This window comes from Gallinula chloropus (genome assembly GCF_964237585.1).
Source record: "Gallinula chloropus genome assembly, chromosome: 11".
NCBI classification, from domain to species: Eukaryota; Metazoa; Chordata; class Aves; order Gruiformes; family Rallidae; genus Gallinula; species Gallinula chloropus.
The window spans coordinates 15,894,432-15,902,287 of record NC_140096.1 but is presented as its reverse complement, the minus strand read 5'-3'; positions in this window follow the sequence as shown (position 1 = coordinate 15,902,287).

The window sequence follows — 7,856 nt, the reverse complement described above, 5'->3', positions numbered from 1 at the left end:
TGAGGCAGGTGATGCAAAGACACAAGCAGCAGCTTCAGCCCTGCAGCGAGGCTCCTGTTCTCAGGCCTGGAGAGTAAGTCACACCTCCCCATCTGGTGTTTGTTCTCCCAAGGGGTGAAGTAAAGGGAGAGAGTATATTAATCAAGGTGGAGGGTGGGGGTCCTGGATATTTGAATGGGAGCCCAGTTCAGGTGTATACGTTTGTAGGTGGATGTGGAACATCTTGAGAGTTGAAAGGAACTTGAAAAAGGAACTTAAAGTCTTTAAGGTTAAATTTGAGGAGCTGTCTCTTCTTAGTTTATTTTAAAAATATAGCAGAGAGGTAGTTTAGCTATTGAGTTACTTACAAAACAGGACATCTGGAAAGGAGGCCTTTCGGTGTGTGCTTGTAAACAGCCTAGCAGTATTTAACAGCTATAAGCAGTAATTTGCTACCTTCAGTGATGGTGCCATTGAAATGTCTTACTTGGGTGAGATCACAGAGTGTCACTATTTGGAATACACCTCCAAGATACACTTTATTCAACTTCTGGGAAAAGTTTTGTAGCCTGTATACACAGGAGGTCAGACTAGATGACTCTCATGCTGCCCATTGTACCCTCAGGATCCAAACTTCTGTGAAAGTTGGGAAAGTGCTAGAAAATCAGCTGGATGCATTTGTATAAAATTGCTCTTGACAAGTTTCACGTATCAGTTGCCTGTCCCTCAGCGAACACACCTTCATTTCTCCTACATTGTTTTGGTTGCTATCTGGGATGTGGTTCACCTGAAGCAATTACTCCAGCCCGGGGTGCCAGGGAGAAGGAGTGCTGGTGGGGTTCCTACAGTTCATCTAGCAAAAGTGATTCCTGTCACTCATGTCCTCTTCCACTAGGTTTCATGTGTTCCAGGAGAAGCGGCACGCTTTCGGATGTCTCTAATACTGACATCACCCAAAACTTCAGGATCTAAATGAGGTTATTATGACCAAAGATTTATTCTGATATTTTGGTAACCTAAGACTTTAGTGGATTGTTTCAGAAGGTAGAGAGCAGCTAATTGGAACTATTAATCAGAAAAAAAGTCTTAATTTACTCAAATTGAAGGTATTAATTTTCTGTTTCACATGGTGAATGGCAAAAACCCCCAAACCTGCCCAGGAGTCGGGACCCTCTCTGCAGCACATGATTTTGCAGATCAATTTCCTCAATGACTGGCTATTTTTGCTGGACTTGATTCAGAGCTGTGAGCTTTCAAAATGTGAACCTGGGCTTGCAGTGGTCATCCAAGATCTTGGCTGAAGCTGACTGCCCCACCCCAGCCTGTCCTCCTCCCTTGATGGGGATGATGGCAGGATGGGTTCTGGCTGGTGTGTTCCCTCCCCATTGGCCTGGTTATCCCCTGGGTCCTGGCTCCCAATCCCTTGGAGAGCAACTGGCCTTTGCTGCAGCCTAGAAGTCTAACAGATGAGCTAAAACATACCAGTTTATAGCTGTTACGTGCTACTGAATCTTAGTAGAAGCCAGCTTGACATGAGGTGTGTTTAACATAAATGCTGATACCACTTTGTTTTGTAGAACTCAGGCAATTGTGAAGAAGGAGAAGAAACTCTATTCCTGAGGTGCTGTTTAACCATGGCTGTGATAAGATGCAAGAGCCATGTGGAAAGAACACGTGAGAGCAGGTAACTGGCATGTTTATAACTGCTCCTCCTCTTGGATATAGTTAGTGTTACAGAAATCTACTTGGATTTCAAGTCAGAAGACTTTCCTACCAAGGTGTCAAAAAGTAGTCCAGAAGCTCAGCTGAATTGTACTAAGGGTGTGGATGGAATAAGTCTGTTCAGGAATGTATTTGAGCAGGATGCAGTGCTGCATTTGTGGGTATTTAAATTAAATGTCACCTCCTCCTTACACGAGGGCCTTTCTTTAGTCTTACTACCTAATTCTCCTCTCTCCACCCCCTCACAGGATGTATCTGTGTGGGATTGTTTCCCAGACCTGAGAGAGATGGAGGAGTCCTACAGGACTTGGGTAGAAGGAAGAATGTTGTGCTGCATTGTCACAGAGCTCTGAAGGGTGTAGTGTAGTTGAGCAGCTGCAGAGGTTCTTGGTTGTGTTGGCCCATGGAGTCCTGGACTTGAAAGTGGCTTGCTGGGCAAATGTGCCAGTGTCTCTGTGGGGCTCTTCCAGACCCCATCAGAAGTGATTTTCAGAGGTGGTCTCCTGATGCTCACCTCCCACTGCATAGCCCAAAGCCCTGTGTCAATCCATGCCAAGTCCTGTATCTTATCAGGTCTGGTCCTGTTGCTGTTTGGTGGGTCATGTCCCTTTGTATCTGGTACACCTCTGTGTCCTTTGCCTTGTTTTTTAATCTGTGGTACTGAAATGGAAGCAGTGGTTGCTCAAAGCAAATTTCTGAAGGAAATATTGGCTTTTCTCCAAAGGGACAGAGCAGGGGAAGAGCTGAGCACAGAAAGATGCCCAAAACCCAAGCCCCCAGCTTGAAAGACCTGAAGTATAACCTAACAGAACTGTTGGCTCTTCTACTTTTGCCATTTCTTGTCACATAATAACATGAGAATGAACCAAACAGGGGCAAGGCACAGGTTTTTTTTGTGTTTTGTGATGGTTTTTGGTGCTGGAAGGCACTGGAGTTGTGGGACTTCTTCCACCTGATGCTTGTTTTTCCTGTCGTGGCAGCTGGCAGTAGGGTTTGTTACTCCAAACACTTTGGGCTCTGCTGTGGATCTGGAGTCCTGCAAAGGCATCACCTGAAGCTGGGTTAGTGCTTCTTGGATCTCTTACCTGTGAGATAAGGAGTCTTACACAGGAGGTAAGCAGACTGAGGGCAAACCCCAGTTTCACTGCAGATGGTGAGCAGGGCTCTTGGGTGTTTAAAGCAGTGAGAAGGTTACTCTAAGAACTTTCAGAATGCTTCAGTTCAAAAGCAGCTTTCCTGAGGCCTCCCTGCCAAGAGGAAGAGTGTGCAGGGATGCTGCTGCACACACCTACCCGGGATGGGGTACTCTGGGGGGTAATTCAGGTTGGAAAGGAGATCTGGAGGTCACCGGCTGGAGCCCCCGGGGGGTCTGGCTTAGCCGTGTAAGAAGGGATACCCTGTCACCAGCAGACCTAGGGGCAGGTGCCTGCCGTTTGCAGCAGATGTTTTAAAAGCTTTGTGCAATGGTCTTTGGTTCTTCTGCCATCGTGTGGCTGACAGGAGGATGCAGGGCTGACTAGCTGCTGGGTGTGATGATAAGGGCTCGATTCCCTTAGCAGTGACAGCTTGATGCATAAAAGGTCTTCCAAAAAGGATTGGCTGTGAGCTTTCTCCCTTGCCTCAACCCTCTGTCAGGGAAAAGGGGATTCACAACACTCAGGCAGCTCCGAGCCAGAGCAGGGGACTACTAGGAAGAGCTCCTCATCTTGGGATCCCTGTCCCAACAGAGTCTGGGGTGCAGGGCACTGAGAGCCTCCAGCAGCTGGGTTCTGTGGGGTGCTGCTGCAGGAGGCTGCTGGGGAAAAATACATGGTTCCTTCATCCACCCTGGAGCCTCAGCAGTGTTCTAGCAGTGCCCTGCATGGCTACTGCAGGGAGGAGCTGAGTCCTGCCCCACTGGGAATGCAGAGCATTGAAAACCAAGTGAGGTGACTGCCTGCTAGCACAGCCCATGGGAGATGAGGGTAGAGAAATGCAGAAGCCATTCTTCATGTCAAGGTTCTTGCTGGCAATATCAAGGTGTCAATGACCATGGTGTGAACAGGAGCATGTATAAAAGCACAGGGGGCAAGACCTTAGGGGTGTGATGGGGTCCTATCACTGACATCCCAGCCTGTGTCATACCCAAGTGACCCTGGTTAAATCACATAGGCACTGGGGATTTTATGTCTGTAAGTGGACGAAATCTGTGTAAGGATGCAAGTAAGTGGGTTAAAACATATTATTTGGAGACACTATTTATTTACTTCTACAAGTTTTATGAGTCTCCCCGAGTCCTACAAGGGAACAGAAAGCCGACAAAGCTTTCCATTTCCAATATTTATTCATATTGAAGCAGTACTACTCATACTGATTTATGTCAGTGACTTCTGGCTTTGCAAATAAACATATTAGTGTAAGTAGTTTGAGTTTTACTTTCATCACTTTTGTAAAAAGGAGAGAGCAAGGTGGTACAAGAACACCATTTGTAAAGGGGTAGGGGGAGGAAACAACAGGAGGAGACTTCCTTCCTCAGATGTGATGCACAGAGAGGAGAGGATGAATTAGTTGACTGTCAACTGCTGTCCCCCAGCCCTGGCAGCATAGCAGTGTGATTTTCCCAAGGACCTGGGTGAAAAGTAGGGGATGAGGAGCCACATGAGGTGTCCTTTTGTATGCTGAGAGCTGGGATTCTTCTGCTGTGTCTTAAACTAACCAAGAGTTGCATTGCCTTAGGTGTGGCTTTTTCCAAATCTCATTCCCAAGAGCAGAAGAGATGCAGCATGTTGCCAACGTGGAGTTCATGCCCAGCTGTTTCTTGGGAACATCTCTACAGTGAGGGGAGCACGGGCTGCTGGAGGCAGAGCACAGGGGTGCATCCAAATGTCCTGCAATACTCACATGCTTTAGGCCTTTGTCCTTCATGCTGAAGCCTTTTACTGAGGGGTAATGAATGCAGACTCCAGTGACTGTGTCTTCTGAAGGGTTATCTGGAAAACAAGTTCACTTACTCTTTGGTTCTCCAGCTGCAGTATCCCCAGATGTCCCTTCATAATGAAAAAGAGACATTCCTTCAGAGCTTCTGCAGAGAACACATCTCCTTCCTGCAGTGCCTGATGGCAACTCTTCCCTCCAGAGATTTTTTGATGCCTTGTACAAATCCTGCCTCAACTCCCCCAAGAGGTTTTTTTTTTTCCCCTGCTATGTCTCCATTACTTATATTAGAGTTCCCAGTGCTTAACAAAAACAAAGGGAGAGAGGGGAGGGGGAGGGGAGGGAGGGAGGGGAGGGAGGGGAGGGGAGGGGAGGGAGGGGAGGGGAGGGGAGGGGAGGGAGGGGAGGGGAGGGGAGGGGAGGGGAGGGGAGGGGAGGGAGGGAGGGAGGGAGGGAGGGAGGGAGGGAGGGAGGGAGGGAGGGAGGGAGGGAGGGAGGAGTTAAATTAAAATTCCAGGCAGTTTTCCATTGCCTTGCCCTAAAGTAAGCACCATAACAGGATAACAAGTCAGGGAAGTAGGATTTACAAGAAGAGCTACACTCCTGGATGCAGAAGCTGGAGTAAACATACCAGTTTTAGCAGGCTATTAAGTGGATGCTGAGAAGTGCAGGACAACAAGGAGCAGTGCTTGGAGTAAGGGGTAAGACTGTGTCCCTGTGCCTTGCCTAGCACACCACCACCACTGAGTCAAAACTGGGTCAGCTGCTGACGAGTCCATGTCAGCTTGTCTCCTGCCAGTGGGATTTCTCCCAAAGCACTAAGCAGAGCAACTGGTCCTTAAACATTAGTTATAGACCTTCCCAGGGAACACTTTTTGGTTTCCAAGCTGCTCTAATTCACTCCACTGCACGTCACAGATACCCACCGACCAGTCCTAGCCACTGGACCTCGAGGTTCTCCTGCTGGGACCCCTCATTCCAGCCCCTGGGAAGTCAATGGTCAGGTCCCCAAAGGTACCACTCACCGGTTCAGGGTGCTTTTATATCTTCTTTGCCTGGGGTGTGCTTGTGTGCCTCACTGAGGGTTAGAACACAGTGCTTCCAGCACTACAGCCTGCCACAGCCAAGCTGGACACCAGCAGCTGGGTTCGTGAAAAAACACAAGGACAGCTCATCCTTCTTTTGCCCTGGTCAGAACCAAGATGTAGCACAGGAAATAGAAGCATTTATACTCAGTGGCTTTAATTTCCTTGTGTATTAGAAGGTGCCCAAAAGCTTCCTCATCACTGCCCTGAGACTTTCCTGTCAGAAAAAGGAAAACAGCGACTGTGCTCCAACTGAAGGACCTCAGACCCGTCTCCTTCAACCAGTGAGGCACCATGTCCATTGTGATGGTACCTCTCATGCCTAGTGGGGTGCAGCTGGGAGCTCAGGTTATACCATAGAGCCACAAGGTAAAATAGGCAGGGAGTTCATGACATCATCCCCCGTGGTTTCAGAAATGTGCCTGTTCTACAGGTGCCTTTTTTTTCCCTGAGAAAGCTGTCCTGCTGACAGCACCAGGCCGGGCACAGAGCAGCACATCTCAACAGATGTGCAGTGATTCACAGCTAGCAACTGGTACCCTTGTCCCACCCCTCTGCCACCACTCAGTGCATGGTCTGTGTACACCCAGACCTGCTCCAAGCACACAGCAGTCACTGCAGAACTACTGTGTCTGAAAAAGCTCATTGCCCTGCCTGACAGCCAGGTGTAACAAAGGAGGTGCAAGTCCTCCACGCACCTAATCTCACCTTTAGGACATTTCTTACTTACTAGACTGAACAGTCCATTTTCCTGACAGCCCTCCTTTCCTGTGCTCCAAACCCCACAGAGAATGGTCTCTGTGCTAGAACATTTTAAGTATTTACACATATAAACATTAAAAGCTCCTTTGTAACTTCTCCACTCCAGAAAGTGAAGGATAGAGGAGAGGTTCTGGACCATGACTTCACTTAAAAGCAGCTAAATATTTCACACCAAGGCCACTGCAGCTCCAGGGACACTCCCCAGCATTACACAGACATCAGTCCACAGATCCTGGAGCTCTTCACAGAGCACTTACTGCCACTGTGCTGCAGAGAAGAGGCTTAGATCACTCAGCAAATGAAGGTCTCAGCACACACTTACTTAATTTAAAAGCTAAATATAGTATCAGGATGATGCTCAACAGTGTTTCTTTAATAAAAAAGTTATGTTATTTGCCCAAGGATTTATACCTTTCAAATGAGAATTTGATACCTGATGATATCTCTTTTTCAAGTACCTATGCTTTCCTTTCCTACAATTGTCATTGTACCCACTATAAAATCCCAAAGGCTGTACTAACTTGAATTAAACTGGAAACCTTTGAATATCCACACTTAAGTTCAGGTACCTGAGGCACAAAAGCCAGTGATGCTGTCCTCCCAGCATCCTTGGGGACTCAGCAGTGCTCAAGAATTCAGCTACTCAAAATGAGACATAATAATCCACTCTTGTGACTTGCTGAAGGACAGGGAGAAGAGCTAGGGCTTCACTCTGAGTTTTCCAGCAGCCAACCCCCAACACACCACAAAGCATGCTGCAATTCAGCTGCCTGAAACAAGAGCCTGGCTTGTCACAGGCTTGGCTGAAGGAAAGTAGAGTTCTTCCACATTTCTGTGGTAACTCCCTTCAGTGGCTTTATTCTCTGCTTCTGCTGGGCTGAGCCCACACCCATTTGGGAGGGCAGAAGGTATAACCACCACGGCTGGCATTCAAGGTGACATCTGTGAGCCTTCAATTTCACCTTCCCTCTCTGCTGTACAACCCTGTATCGCCCGTTGTCCCTAATGGGAAACCAAGCAGATACAAATGGAAGTTCTCCATCTCCTGCAGCTCATCTGACATCAGCAACTGTTCCCCTCCTGAATATGGCCAGGAGAACCCCTTGCCCCACAGCAGCACATTTGATGGCTTGTGCTGATGTGTTATACTTTGTGACATGAATTTCAGAAGTGGCCCAAGGTTACCAGCTGTAAAAGCAGCTGACACGATGGTGGAGGTTTATTCAAGCAAGGGTCCAAGCCATGAGACTGGCAGCTCATCAATAGGGAAGGGACAATAAGCACTGAAATGCTTATTTCCTTTCCTTTTTCCTTCCCTTTCCTTTTTCCTTTCCTTTCATTTTTCCTTTCCTTTTTTCCTTTCCTGTCCTCTTTCCTTTCCCCTTTCCTTTCCTC